This window comes from Ochotona princeps, chromosome 28 (assembly GCF_030435755.1).
Source record: "Ochotona princeps isolate mOchPri1 chromosome 28, mOchPri1.hap1, whole genome shotgun sequence".
Lineage (NCBI taxonomy): Eukaryota > Metazoa > Chordata > Mammalia > Lagomorpha > Ochotonidae > Ochotona > Ochotona princeps.
The window spans coordinates 5,397,440-5,412,744 of NC_080859.1; the positions used below are offsets into that span (position 1 = coordinate 5,397,440).

General features: G+C 36.8%; 1 pseudogene; it reads left to right on the top strand.

The window, feature by feature from the left end:
* The first annotated feature begins 3,229 nt into the window (after positions 1–3,229).
* Positions 3,230–6,978, top strand: LOC118760359 (putative high mobility group protein B1-like 1; annotated as a pseudogene).
* Positions 6,979–15,305: the final 8,327 nt, after the last annotated feature.

A 15,305-nucleotide genomic window follows, 5' to 3' on the forward strand; every position in this document is an offset into this window, starting at 1 on the left:
GGGCCCAGCGTGGTAGTCTAATGGCTGAAGTCCTCATCTAGCCTGAGTGGGATCCTATATGGGCGCCGGTTTGTATCCCAGCTACTTTACTTCCTTTCAGCTCCCTGCTGGTGGCCTGTGAAAGCAGTGGCAGTAAGTCCAGGCCCTTGGGACCCTGCACTCACGTGGGAGACCTTTGTGTCTCCTCTGTAAATCCAACTTTCTCATATAAATAAATAAATCTTAAAAAAAAAAAAAACACCTACTTTGTTGCTCAGTGATTATTTTAAGTCTGGAGTCCAATACTCTAGATCATACAGCAAGCGTGGAAAAAGTAAAAATTTCATTCAAGTATTTATTCAAGTTTAAAGGAAGATGTGAAACACGATGATTTTTAATATTTATTCAAAGCTTTCCTCCAACCTTGTGAAAGATATTATCTCAAGACCTCTAATACAGTATTAAATATGTTTTTATGCAAAGGCAATTCATGGTACACAGCTATAATAATTTTAAACTTCAGGCATGCCTAGTCTAATTTCTTTAAAATAGAGTATGTCCATGTTTATTTTCTACTCCATATTAAATGCAAATTTCTTTAAACAATATTTAAAAATACATATCAATGAGAAGCAAAAATAGTAGATTCCATTTGTGAAGCTACAGATAAGCTTTTTTTACACTAAATTCTTATTTCTCATAAATAAGACTTCAAGTATTCCATATACAATTCTAAGCCTGCCACGGTACTTCCAACCTTCCCTCTTTCTTCCTTCCTTTTTTTGTCCTTTTAATTTTTGCAGCAATGATCTTTCAATTTACTCTATAGTTACATACTTAATCCTCTACTAAAGAATTCAACAAGCAGAAAGTAAAATTACCATTGTCCTGCATGAGGAAAGACAGGGCTGTAGAACATAAAAATATCTCATGATGCTGATTTCATTCATACGCGTTTTTGTACTCTATATAGGAATAAGCTTTTTAATGAACGGAAAATCAACTGGCCCTGTCCATTTTTTTTTTTTTTTGGCTTACTATAATTGCAACACAAAGCATTTGAAACACATGAAAGGTGTTACCTCTTCCAAAAGGCTATTGGTTAGGTACTCACTGAATTAATACATTTTTGTTGAGCACTAAACATCATAGCAGCAACTTCTCTGCCTCTAATAAGGAGTCTGGGATCAGTAAATACCTAATTAAATGTGTTGACTAAAGCAAAAAGAATGAATCAAGGCGTCTTTCTACCACACTCCGGAATTAATTATATGGAAGCGATAATATATATGTTGTGTGTATAAGAGCTGTAGATCATACTCTCAAAGTTTTCTTTTGCTCACTGAAGCAGAAAAAAGTCCATGTGTTTTGCTAATTATGATATTGGTGGAAGATGGTAGGTATGGTATTGGTGTTAGATTGGCATGGTATTGGTGGAAGATAGAGGGACTGCCTCTCATCAGAACACTTAAAATGAATTCATTCCCTTACTTGTCTCACAATGTTATCCAAAGAGCCTGTGAATGGCTACTACTGTCAATATATTCCTAGGCAAGCTACATATTTTCAAAACCTAAATATGTGGTGTGTATAGTAGTTTCTTCATGAATGCTGTTTATTTTTCTTTAAGATGCACAGCTCCATATAAACCTGCTCATACTGGTCATTGATGTGCTAAATACATGCATTTATTGCTTAGCATTATGATATGGAATTTTGATAATTTTTATATACAAGTAATTTACACAAATTTTCTGCCACATATAAATCCCATCAAATGGTTTTTATTTTGTAATGGGCATACGGCCCAGCAGCTGAGGTGCCCATGGAGTGCTTGACTTCAGTTCTCAGTTTTGGCCTCTGTCTCCAGTTTCTCACCAAGGAAGACCTTAGGAGGCAGTGGGTGATGTTTCAAGTGACTGGCTTCCTGCCAGCCTATGGAGACCTGGATTGCATTCCCAGGTCCTGGCTCAGGCCCTGCCCCAGCTTCAGTCACTTCGCTCTTTGTTTATTTCTTGGACTCATGAACACTTTCTTAAAGATTCTCAAATTATTATCTAAAGCTATATATTTAATGCTTTCTATGTGTGAGTAGTAAAGGTGGATTCTTGTAACCTGTAAACCTATAACTGTTATTAAAGGATTATACTATTGCATGATATGTGCGGAAATGGAGCAAGGGGAAAGGAAGGAGAAAAAAAGGAAGCAGGGGGAATCCCTACACCAACAACACAATCTCATGGAAAATAATAAAAAATAATTTTTGAAAGTTGTATTCTTGGGCCTGGTGCAGTGGCCTAAAGGCTAAAGCCCTCGCCTTGCACATACCAGGATCCCTTATGGGCGCTGGTTCTAATCCCAGCAGCCCTGCTTCCTCATCCTGCTCCCTGCTTGTGGCCTGGGAAAGCAGCTGAGGGTGGCTCAAGGCCTGGGGAGCTTGCACGCCGTGCAGGAGACCTGGAGGAGGTTCCTGGCTCCTGGCTGCTGGTTTTAGATCAGTGCAGCTCCGGCCATTGCGGTCACTTGGGGAGTGAATCATCGGACGGAAGACCTTCCTCTCTGTATATCTGATTTTTCAAGAAAAATAAACAAATCTTAAAAAAAGAGTTGTATTCTTGAAATCTGTCATCTACAAGAAACTTCTCAATATTTTTACTATACTGTAAATTTTAAAATATTGAATTTTTGAATATTATATATAAAATATTAAATATTCACATATTGAATTTTCTGCTTTGGTATTGAGATTCCATAGATTAAACTCACAATACTAGTTGCTTCCATTTTATAGAGAACAATAAATATTTCTATATATCATCTAAAATTTTAAAAGTGTATTCATTTGATATATTCAAGGCATTTACATCATATTCATCTTTCCAATTGCCAATCTACTGAACCTAAGTGACGATACAACTTTGGCCTTGCTATTTCATACTTTAACAATATAATGACTTCACATCACTATTCCAGGAAAATAGCTTTACATTATTCATGAAGAACAGTTTGATTCCAAAATGAGTTGAGAGGGGTACCTTATAAAGTGATGCTTATAACTCATTACCTTGATATATTCTCCTTTTGGAAATGCTTATGTTTAAAATTAAAAGTAAATAGATTTTCCCCTCCATCACTATCTAACAAGTGCTTTCTTTCATAGAAAATCACACTAGTTGTACTGACAAGAAACATTTTGTGCTTAAAAAAAACTTTGCATTTTAACCTATAACAAAAAATTTAGTAAGCTAAAATGACGGTAATATTCCCCTAAAGATACAGAGGTACTATTACATTTAAATTTGATAAATAACTTTTAAAAGTTTAATTCATGAATACTTCAGAGATAGCTCAGATTTAAGCATGAAAATTTTATTTTGGTGTGATGACTTTCATTAACTCCTCAAGTTTGTTAGCGATGGGGAGAATTATATTCATGCCTTTATACCTATTGTGTTTATCTGCCAGATTCCCAATAATGCTAGCATATTTTACTGTTTATCTGGAATCAATATTATTTAATATTTAGTTCTGACACATGCATTTTTCTACTTCATGCTTCTTATTAAAAAGGAGAGAAATAAAATGAGACAGAATACAACTAAATAGTGTGCCATGCGCTGCCCCAGCTTTTTTTTTTTAAGATTTTATTATTACTTTTATTGGAAAGTCAAATATAAGGACAGAAGGAGAGGCAGAGAGGAAGATCTATTCTCTGATTCATTCCCCAAGTGGTCACAACAGCTGGAGCTGAGCCGACCTGAAGCCAGGAGCTAGAAGCCTTTTCTGGTCTCCCACAAGGATACAGGGTCCCAAGGTTTTGGGCCATCCTCCACTGTCTTCCCAAGCAATAAGCAGAGAGCTGTACGGGAAGTGTGGCCATCGGGATTACAACCAGCGCCCACATGGGATCCTGGCGCATGCAAGGTGAGGACTTTAGCCACCAGGCTACTGCCTCAGGCCCAACCCGTTTTGGAGGAAAGAAAAGCAGAAAAAAGACAAGAGTTCTAAAAACTCACACTCTAATGGAATATGCAGTTTGATTATTCTAATTTTCTTTGAAGTGAGAATATCAGTTTCTATAAGGCCAAGATAGATGAATTCTCGTTGCGGAGTTCATATACGAGAAATAATATAACCAAATAAGAAAACCATAGTAACAGAGCAAGATACAGTCTTAACAATAGCAGCTTCTTCTGAAGAAATTTTTATAGCATAAGAAATGAAGGACTCCAAAATAATAAAAACAGACTTAGATAACTCTCAGTAGGAAATTACTTTTTTTCTACCAAATGCCAAGAAAATACCCAAAGGCCCTTGTATTGTAGCACCAGAGAGAGTAGATTTAGCTGTGCAGCAGTTTCGGGTTTTAACATAACTGGATATGAGCCATATATCTTCTTTTTACATCAATTTTCATAAATTTATGCAATGGAAATCAGGAAATAAAAAGGCTTTTTGTTGTTGAAATGTAATTTTTAAAGAAGTCATACTTGTAAGTTTCAACTTGAGAATAGTTTGCTATTTCCAAATTAGCCATCTCATAAGAAAACAATGAATATAAGTCAATATACATGTACACAGATTATAAATGAAGGTAGACATGAAAGCAAATATGAGAATGGGGCAAAAATGGAAAAAAATAGGTGTCAAAATAGTTACTATATGTGAGTGAAGTTGACATCTTTTCATGTAATCATTGTTTATACCTCTTACATTTATGCTGAAATGTGATCTTATTTTGTATTCATTGAAATATTTAGTGGAGCACTAAACACTGACTATAATGTAGATTAAAATGCTACCCAAGAACAAAGTAAAACAAAAACAATCAGTAACAGCAAAAATATGAATTCATTTACTAAATCATTCTATTAAGTTTGTAAGTATATAAATATGTGTGCATATATTTGCTTTGTTTCATCCTCAGAGACCAGAGCAATAATGCTTTTATGGAGTAGCAGAACAACATTACCTATGAGATGAGAAAGTAATGAAAGGGTTAGGAAGGCTAAGGAAAAAACATGAGAATCCAAATGATTATAAAACATGACAAGTATGCACACACACATGAGAGTGTTGTGTAGCACAAAATGTTGTACCTCACTGTGATGAAGATGAAGAGGTGGTCAAAGTTGAGATCAGGGGAGTGGGAAGCCAAACTAGGGGTTCATTAAGTCAGGGGAGGATTTTGTTTGCAAGCCAATGCAATAGTTCTTTCAATAACATGACCATATGTATGTTTTATTAACACTTTTTGCTCTATAAAAGGTGGGTTAGGTGAGAAAGAGGCAAAAAAACAAAAAATCTAGATTAAAATGGATAGGTTGGATGTAAACACAGTATCAAACTGATGATGTGAATTTGCCTGCTTCATCCAAACTCAAATTCAAATAACAAATAACAGAATAAACAGAAACAAAGCTTTTACATACCCAAGTCGTTAATTTATGATATACATTCATAACGCCACTCTGCTCTATGATGAGTTACTTCACTCCTTTCTCCCAAAGCACCAAACTACATTTGCTTACAAAACAACAAAAAGAAAGAGAACTGTTGACAAATGTCCCTGATAAACATAGATCCAAAAATCTTCAGAAGAATACTAGCAAATGAAATCCAAGAACATATAAAAAAGGTCATCCATTCAGACCAGACAGGATTTATTCCAAGGACACAGAGATGACTCAACATAAACAAGATAAGAAACATGACACACAAAATCAACCAAATGAAGGATAAATAGCCATATGACTGAGGAGGATGCAAAACGGCTGAACCGGGTATATCCACTCTAACTTCAGCTTCTCCAAGTTAGGAGAAGAACAAAGGAAGGACCACCTTTCCAGGGGGCTGACTCATGGAAATTTTGATTAAAGAAATGAGAAAAACAAGGAACATTCTGTAAATCAAGAAGATATCACAGGTCCTGCTGCAGCCTGCTGCTGGCTGAGAGTCACCATCATGGCATGACAAGGTAGGAGTAACCCCATGCCCTGCCTCTTGCAGGTGTAGCTGAGACTGCCAACCTTGGAGCAGGCAAGCTACCCTGATTCCTTCCAACCTCCACTCCTGCAGAAGGATATATCCCTGTTGTGCAGAGAAGGTTCAACATACACAAGTCAATAAATGTGATAATCACATTAGTATGTTGAAGAATAAAAACCATATCATCTCAACGATGCAGAGAAAGCATCTTATAAAATATATTTTCATGATCAAAACCTTAAGCAAATTAGGTATAGAAGATACATTCCTTAACACAATCAAGGCAATACATTAAAAAAAAAAACAGAGGCTGCATCTGGCTCCTGCTCTCACATCCATCACAAAACATCACGCTACAGAGACAACTCTGGGAAAAGTGGGAGCCAACAGGCACTGGACGATACTGGGCCTTGCTGGGGAAAAATAACTACACATGGGCACACGAGACTAAGCAGCCAAGAGGCTAAATGTCATTATATGCATTCTTTGTAAAAATTTGCCAGGAAGTGCAAAAGCAGCAGCACATAGATGCTTTTGTCAGCTTCTCAGAGAGGCGGAAGACCCCATCTGCCAAGTGTAAGACAAAACTTGAAGACATGGCAAAGGCACATAAGGTTTGTTATGAAACAGAAAAATGAAAGCCCATATCCCTCCTAAAGGGGACACAAAACAGAAGTTCCAGGATGCCAGTGCATCCAAAAGGCCACCTATGGCCTTCGTCTTGTTCTGTTCTGTGTATTGTTTAAAAATCAAAGAACATCCTAGCCTATCTGTTGGTGATATTGCAAAGAATTGGGGACAACAATGCTGCAAATACGAACAACCTTACAAAAAGATGACTGCTAAGGTAAAGGAAAATATGGAAAGGTTATTGCCACATACTGACCTAAAGGAAAACCTGAAGCAACTAAAAAGGGACATAGCAACACTAGAAAGAGCAGGAAAAGGAAGGAAGTGGAGGAAAGGGATGAAGAAAGGGAAGAGGAGGAAGATGAACATAATGATGAGTAGTTGCCTCATTTTCTCTTATAAAGCATTTAGCCCCCCTGTTTTTTATTCTCATAAAGCATTTATCCCCTGCTCACCACTCAACCCTTTTAAAGGAAAAATTGAAGTTTAAGACTATTTAAGGTTTGTTTTTGGAAGGGTACAATGTACAAGGGGCACAAATTAAAATCTATGTATGAAAATCAGGTTATGCAGTGAGAGAAACTCATTGCTTGTTAGTGAGGACTCAAAATGTTGCAATTTACAGGGAATTTCGGTAGCTTATTGTGGAACTAAGAACATCCTAACGATACAGCGGAACAGTCATACCCCAGCATATTTACCAAAGAAGAAAGAAATTTATGTCAATCCAAAACCTGCTCATGAGTGTTTTTAGCTGCCTTATTAATATCTGGCCAAATTTTGAAGGAATCAACCTGTCTTTCAATAAGTGAGCACATAAAGGTTGGTCTACCAGTCAATGGAATATTATCCAGTGCTTAAAATAAAATAATGAGCAAGCAAACCATGAAGAGACACAAAGGAAGTTTAAGCATGTTCTTGGGGAGAAAAAATTATATATTATATGGTAACAAGAGATTTTTTTCCACACAAGTAACTGGTGCTCTGGAAAAGAAAATCTATGGAGATAGTTAAAAATCATCACTGGTTGCCAGTGGATGGGTGGAGGAGGTGCTCTTCAGATGAAGCAGGAAAGTTTCTTAAGGCAAGCCAACTACTCAGGATGGCTGAGTGGCAGATGCAGATCAGTACAGACTGGCCTAAATCCATATAATGCATAACACCAAGAGTTTATCTCAACATAAACTGTGGACCCTGGGTAATAATGATGTTTCTTTATGAATTAGGGCCTAGCGTGATGGATCAATTGGCTAATCCCTCTCCTTACCTCCTCCCCTCCCAAGCCCTGCAAGCACCGGAATCCTATTTAGGCACCAGTTTATGTCATGGTTCCTCCACTTCCCATCCAGCTCCCTGCTTGTGGCCTGAGAAAGTAGTGGAGGACAGCCCAAAGCCTTGGACCGTGGACCCATATGGGAGACATGGAGGAACCTCCTGGCTCCTGGCTTCACATCAGCTTAGCTCTGAACATTGCAGCCATTTGGGAGTGAAGCCTCAGATGGAAAATCTTTCTCTCTCTGTCTCCCCTTCACTCTGTAAATGTGCCTTTCCAACACAATAAATCCTTAAATAAATAAGTAATAAAATTTTGAATTAATATTGATGTACTACTTGTACTTTATGGAACACAAAATAATTTTTAATGACATGAATACACTGTAAGCTGATCAAATCAAGCTGTTGATATCTGCATTTCCTCAACATTCCATTATATTTGAAGCCCACCCAGCTCCTCTCCGCCAGTTTACTAGGCAGTATATAATATATTATTCTGAACTAGAGAGGCTCCAGTATGCTGTGGAACTGGAACTTCTTTTATGATAACCTGTTTGCAAGAAAACGCCCATTCCTTAAATTGAAGAATTCTGAATAATTCCTTGTGAGTCAGGTTATCTGCCCTGCTTTGTCCCGTTGTCATTCAATCTGCAGAGATAATGGACGCTATGGAAACGGTGCTCAGAAGAATCTTCAGCCAAGTACTGTATCTCCATCTTTCAAAACCCAAGGTTTATTTCATTCTTCATTAAAGGGCACCAGTCCTTCACACGGTGGTTCTTCATACTTTGGGTGCGGAGTGAAGCGCTTTTCTCTCCTCCCCTCTACTCTCCGTCTACCCAGTGCAAGGCAGAGCGCTGTTAAGGGCACTTTGCAAAGGAGGCAAGTCTTCACAGATCGGAAGCATGAAATATTAATTCGGCATGTTAGACAGCTTTCATCAAATAAGGATTTTTTTAAGTCGTCTATCTAGAAACACAACCTAAGAGGTTCTGGATTTAGTCCAATTAGTTTTTCTCTTATTTGAAAAAACTAGTGACCTTCAAAATCCTTTTTCAGTGAATCTACAAAACCAGTGATATTGCAGTTATTAAACAGCATCTTATTTCAATTATGTCTATCTTTTTTGTTGGATTATTTTAACTCCTTGATAACAGCGATTTTGATACTGAGTACACACACAGACACACATCTTACCAGATGCCAGCGTAAACCCTGTGCATATTGGATGCTCATTATGCTTAAACTGAATTAATACTATATTTTACCAGGATGTGAAGATGTGGATTGGCTAAGGATTATATGTGAATACGTAGTAGGTCACTAAGATGAGAGGACAGAAAAGAAAAAAAACAAACAAACTAGATGTTGACTAGTGAAAGAGAAGCAGATAAAGAGCCTTCCCAAGAAAGAGTTAGCTTCAATAGTTTCTCTTTAAAACAGATAATCTTGATGCTCAGTTATTCCATAATATTTCTCTTTAAAATAGGCAAAATTGATGTTTATATAAATTGGTATTTAAGAAAAACTTAGCAATTCTTCATCTCCTGAAAAATACTTATGTTTTGTTTGAAACTAGTAAATGGAAACTAATAATAGAAAAACGAGGAACTACTGTGTCATGGGTAGATTATCTGCACATATTTTGGAAATTATTAAATTCTCTGTTATCAAGAAGTTTTATTCAAATATTCTTGGGAAACTTTTAACTTTTTAATATAAAGATTTTGACCAAAATAAAAAGACAAAGCCAAAGGAGAATGTATAGGACCATAACTACCACTCTATTAGACAAGAGAAATCTACTCAGCACAAAAAATATTATCTATTAAACTAAGGCTTTCTCTTGAGCACAGTATCATATTAAGAGGAAGTACCCTGACATTTAAAAACTGTCGATAATGATTTAATACAGTGAATGAATGTGGATGTATCAGACTGCTTTTGAACACATCATTTTCTTAGTACATCATCTGTAGAATAAATGCCTGGCTAGTGCACACAGCTTAAACTTACATTACCCATTCAAGGAAACTTTACCACCTCTGTCAACACACTTGATGTAAAGTAGTGTCACATCGCATAGCAACTGCCAAAATATGAGAAAAAAATGAAATGCCAAATGCAACAGGTTGGGAAAGAAGTAGAGTTGAAGGTGAGGCAAAGGACTGTTGAGTATCGCTGTATCTGACAAAAATATCTAAAATCTACAAGTTTCCCATTTGTATGCATTTGAAATCACAAAAATCATTCCTCCAACAGTTAAAATATTGCCGGTTGTTTTTAAGGCTTCACCCCTCCTCTTTCGACATGAAATGTCTCTTCATGCCTCCCTACAGAAAAACAGATTCAAGATTGATTTTACGCATGCATACCCACAGAAACCTTAAATATTAACTTCAATTACAACTAAATTTTGCCCAATCCAATGAAATAGCCCTTATGGAAAGAACTAATGAGGCTGAAATCTCTATAGATTATTTAGGAGAAATAAGCCTGGAAACAAGAGACATGATATGGCTACTCTGTGTATGAGAAAAAACCCTAACATTTGAGATAAGAAATCAGAGTGGTAGAATTAATAGGCTTAATCAATAAGAAATATATGGTCAGAATTATAACTGGATATACAGAACTACTAAATATATATATAATATATATAAACAGGGTGCAAATAGTAGAAAATAGTTTGTTCAGTTTTCTATAAAAAGGGTTAAATGAAAAGCTAATTAGACATTTGAATTTCTCAGAAACCAAATGAGCAGAAGGTCAACCCCTTGTGCGGCACAGTGTTTAAGGTCTTCACATTATCCTATGACACTGAGCATTTCTAAACTGCAAAAAATTAGAAACAAGGTGATATTAATTATAATCTCACCAGCAGGCGACATATGACTGATGATCAACTGCTACAAAAAGCAATTATTTAGCAGAAAAAGATTAAACCACTAAATAAAATCAAACAATTATTATTTACTATTCAAAGGGGAATGCCAAGCCAAAAAAGGAAATGGCAGCTAATCAACTTTTGATTATGTGCTTGCCCATTTTGCAGATACTAAGAACAAAAGAATAAGATCTTTCCCCTGGTTTGGCTAAGCAACAAAATATGTTATCAGCCACCTCCCATTCTCACCACCCTTCACTCTCAAAGAAGGTAGAAAGAAACCTAACTTTATGGGCTGTCCACAGGGGAGCAAAAATAAAGTAAGGCTCAGTCACAGTGTCAGAAAAAGTATCTGAAGCAAACTAAGAGGATCTTGCATCATCCTGAGTCACTGGTGGTATTGCCTGAAAGGAAACCTTGTTGACCCCACTGACTGTGGATCTGGCCTGGACACTAGCAGGTGACAGGATATCTATTTGACCTCATGTAGGGAGAGTTCATGGCTTTTCTGCCACTCCTCCACCAATAAGGCCACCCAGAAAGTATCAGGTAGGAATTGCCATTTTATCAAGGCAAGTGCAGACTTCTGAAGCATGTGCCTGGTGGAGATTTTATTGGCAAGATAAATCCTTGGTACCTGCCAATTTTGAGCCTAGCCTGGAGAGTTGTTGGGGATGAAAGAACTACACAGACCTGTGAAGTACTCCCTTCCCTTCAATCTATCAAGGCACAGCAGGGACAAATTTCCATCGGGTAGCAGGCTCTAGTCATGCCACAGCTCTCTTGGTAGGTAGGAGAGGTTTGCAGAGCTGAGTGAATCCCCTGCTCCCCATAACTGTGGGGACACTGCAAGCTGCAAACATGGGAATTCTGCGACTTTCTGAAAGGGGATAGTGTGGCTGGTCATTGGGCAACCACTGAAACTGGCTGAACTCAGGGGTTCAAAATAAAATGAAATAAGATATGAAAAAAAAAAAGAGCTCGTAGGCTACACTGTCCTATTTTAGTGAACCATTTAGCAAATTTAAGAAGCCAGCCAAGCTCCATTTGCTATTTGCCATCCACTGTACCACTCAGAGAAGATGTACCAGTAGCTCAATGGCATGAGGTCAAAGCCTACCAACTTAAATTGATCCATGGTAAGCATATGTGCAATTTCATCCAAAAACAAAACAGAAGCAGATAAAGAAAACCTCACCAAGAAAGTGTCTTCCATAATGCATGGTTTTTGCCACGTGATCTATTCTGAGTCAGATTGGATGACTTATATCTTCATTTTTGCATTGTACCAAGCAGTTTACATTACAGTTTGAGTACAACAAACCCATGCATTTAAAAATTGATTTTTCCTTTGGTTTGGTTTTGGTTTGCATCTTGTTTTTGGAGTTTTCTAAGCCTGGGTCTTTTACATTATCATTATTTTTCAGAAATAGACAGTACCTCAGCCTATTTATTTTGTCTCCTTGTCTCTGCTCCTGTGACTTCATTGAGGCTTATTCTCATATTTGATATCATTCTTTATCTTCATGTTCTGCTCCATTTTATTATGTTCCACTGCTCTATTTATATAATTCCTATTGATCTGTTTACCACTCCATTTATTCTTCACTATTGAGTCTGATGAATCCAGAAACATAAAGCTTAACCTCTTATACATTTTAATTCTAGAATTTGACTCATTATCATTTCAATAATACTAAATATTATCATTCATAGCATACTTTGTTAAATTAATGAATTTATGTATTTCATTAGGATGATTTGAAGGTATTTGAAAACACCAAGAAAGTCAATATTTACTTTCTAAAACTTTCTTTGCAAATGAAAAGATCTGGTAAGGGGAGGGGACACTTTGACAAGGTGAGCTAAGCCACCATGTGGGATATGCTTATTTCATGTAGAGTGCCTAGCTCCTGTTAAAGATGCTCTAGCCTCCACTGTCACCATGTTTCCATGTTTGTGGATAATTAGAATTAATATCATTAAAATGTCCATGTTACTGAAAGGACATTACAGATTCAATGAAATTCCAGTGCAAATATCTATGACATTCATCTCAGATCTAGAAAAAATGATGCTAAAATGAATGTGGAAACACAAGATACCCTGAATATATGAAGAAATCAAGCAACTAAAACAATATCAGAGGCATCACAGCACCAAAGTGGAAAATGGACTACAGGGCAGTTGTAATCAAAACAGCCTATATTGGCACAAAAACAGACCTAAAGATCAATGAAACAGAATAGAAATTCCATAAATGAACCCACACAACTACAACCAACTAATTTTTGACAACTAAACCAAAATCAATACAGGGAAAAAGGATGGTGCTTTAACAAATTGGATTTATATATGCTGAAGACAAAGCAAGAGCCCAACCCACACCTTAAACAAAAATCAATACTAAATGGATCAAGGATCTACATCTGTGAATTGATACCATGAAATTATTAGAAGAAAACATCAAGGGAACTCCATAAGATATAGGCATAGGAAAAGACTTCTTGGAAAAGACACCAGAAGACAAAATTTTTTAAAAAGCAAAAGTAATCAAATAGGATTATATCAAACTAAGATGCTTCTTCACTGCAAAGCAAATCAACAGCAAAGTGAAGAGGTAGCAACACGGTGGGAGAAAATAGTGGCAAAACCACGCAACTGATACAGGGTTAATATCCAGGATCTATAAGGAGCTCCAAAACTCAATAACAAAACAATCAAGTTAAAAAATGGTCAAAGGACATGAGCAGGCATCTTTCAAAGGATGAAATTCAAATGGCCATCTGACACAGGAAAATATTTTCAGGACCAGTAGCAATTACAGAAACACAAATAAAGACCACCAAGAGACAGCACATCACCTCAGGTAGAATGACTTTAATTCCCAAATCAAAAACAGCACTGTAACCAAAAGAGTCACATTGAGGGAAAACAAAAGCATACTGCAAACAACGTAAGATAACAATTTGTTAAAGATGCTTTTCTCCTTTCCAACAAATGCCACTGTTAAAGAAGTTGTGAAAGACATACAACTTCACATGTTGTACAATACTTGGAAGCATATTTGCTCAATGTGCAACTTACAGGACAAATACGATATATATTCAAATATGTGTATGTTTGTGTATATGTGATATCATTTCAGTGTTCTACTTACAGGATAATCTGTATTTCCACGATAAAATGTACAAGCTCCAGATTATGATTCCCAACCTTTTTAAATGTACCTATGTAAGATTTCTCTTCTTAATTTTAATATCATTTACATAACTGCGAGAGATGTACACTTCTGTGGACTTCTGCTTAGGATGGGGAGGGTTGAGGGAAGAAAGAACATGAGTTGGGCCAAACGCTTCAGTTCTTTTTTTTTTCCTCCTGTGTCTGCAGTGGGGGAATGGAGGAGTCCACTCCTTCGTGTTAAACTACATCAGTACCTGGGGATGGGGCACAGTCATTTCATGACACCCTAGAGATCCCAGTGTGGGGAAGTGTTTTGATATTTCTGAGACACTGGTTTGGCGGCAACAGGGGTTGAGAAGATCTTTCCAAGGTCTATTGGCTGACCAAGTCTACTTTATTCCATCCACACACCCAGACATCCAGGGTCAAAATTTGGCCAGGAGAGTTGTCCAATTTGCTCTGCTAGACTAGATGAGCTGCTGTCATGTACCCCATATGCAAGTATGCATGGTGTCCACTACACAGGTATCAGCAACTGAGGAGGCCCAGTCGTGATACATGCACTCCAAGAGTACACTACGCCTCCTGTGATTTTCCCTGCGGCTTAGGTTTGCATCCGGTGATCTAGTTGGAAAGTCCCCCAAGAAACCTTGCTTAGGATGGCCTTAGACTTTATTTTTGTGCCAGCAAGTGTCAAATTACTTGAAATGTGTGCAGACTTGCAAACATGAAACCTGATATATTAATCATGTAGTAACTTATTTATTACTATTCAATATGATATGTGTTGTAAATTGTAGGATCCTCAGTGTTAACTAAGACTTGAATAAATTTTGGTGCTTCACATGTGTATTTACAAAAAATTATGCAACACATGCAACTTCCAGCATTTCACAGTAAAGAGCAGAATACAGCAAATACTAAAGATATTTCGAGGAAGAGTAAGTGGACCTAGAATATTACATCTAAACAAGGCAGTAACTTTTCATTGAATGAACTCTGAGTAATTCTTACAACACAATGAGTTGAAAGAGTGAAAATATCTGAAAGTTCAATCTTCAGACCAGAGGTTAGCATAGAAAAACTTCTAGTAATTTTAGAACAATCATTTTGTAGGTCTGTACACACACATTACTGCCACTCTAACAAACATTTCATTTAGAAAAGTCTTTTGGGGTAAATAGAACGATACGTGTTTTTTGACACTGTGGCATAAAATAAATGTCTGCCAATATTAAAACTAAGATTAAATTCATTTCACATACAACCATATTTTTTATTTCAAAAGACACTGATAAACTATACAGAAGAATTATGTAAATATATGGTGGGAAAGAACACTTAGTATGTTGGACAGGTTGCT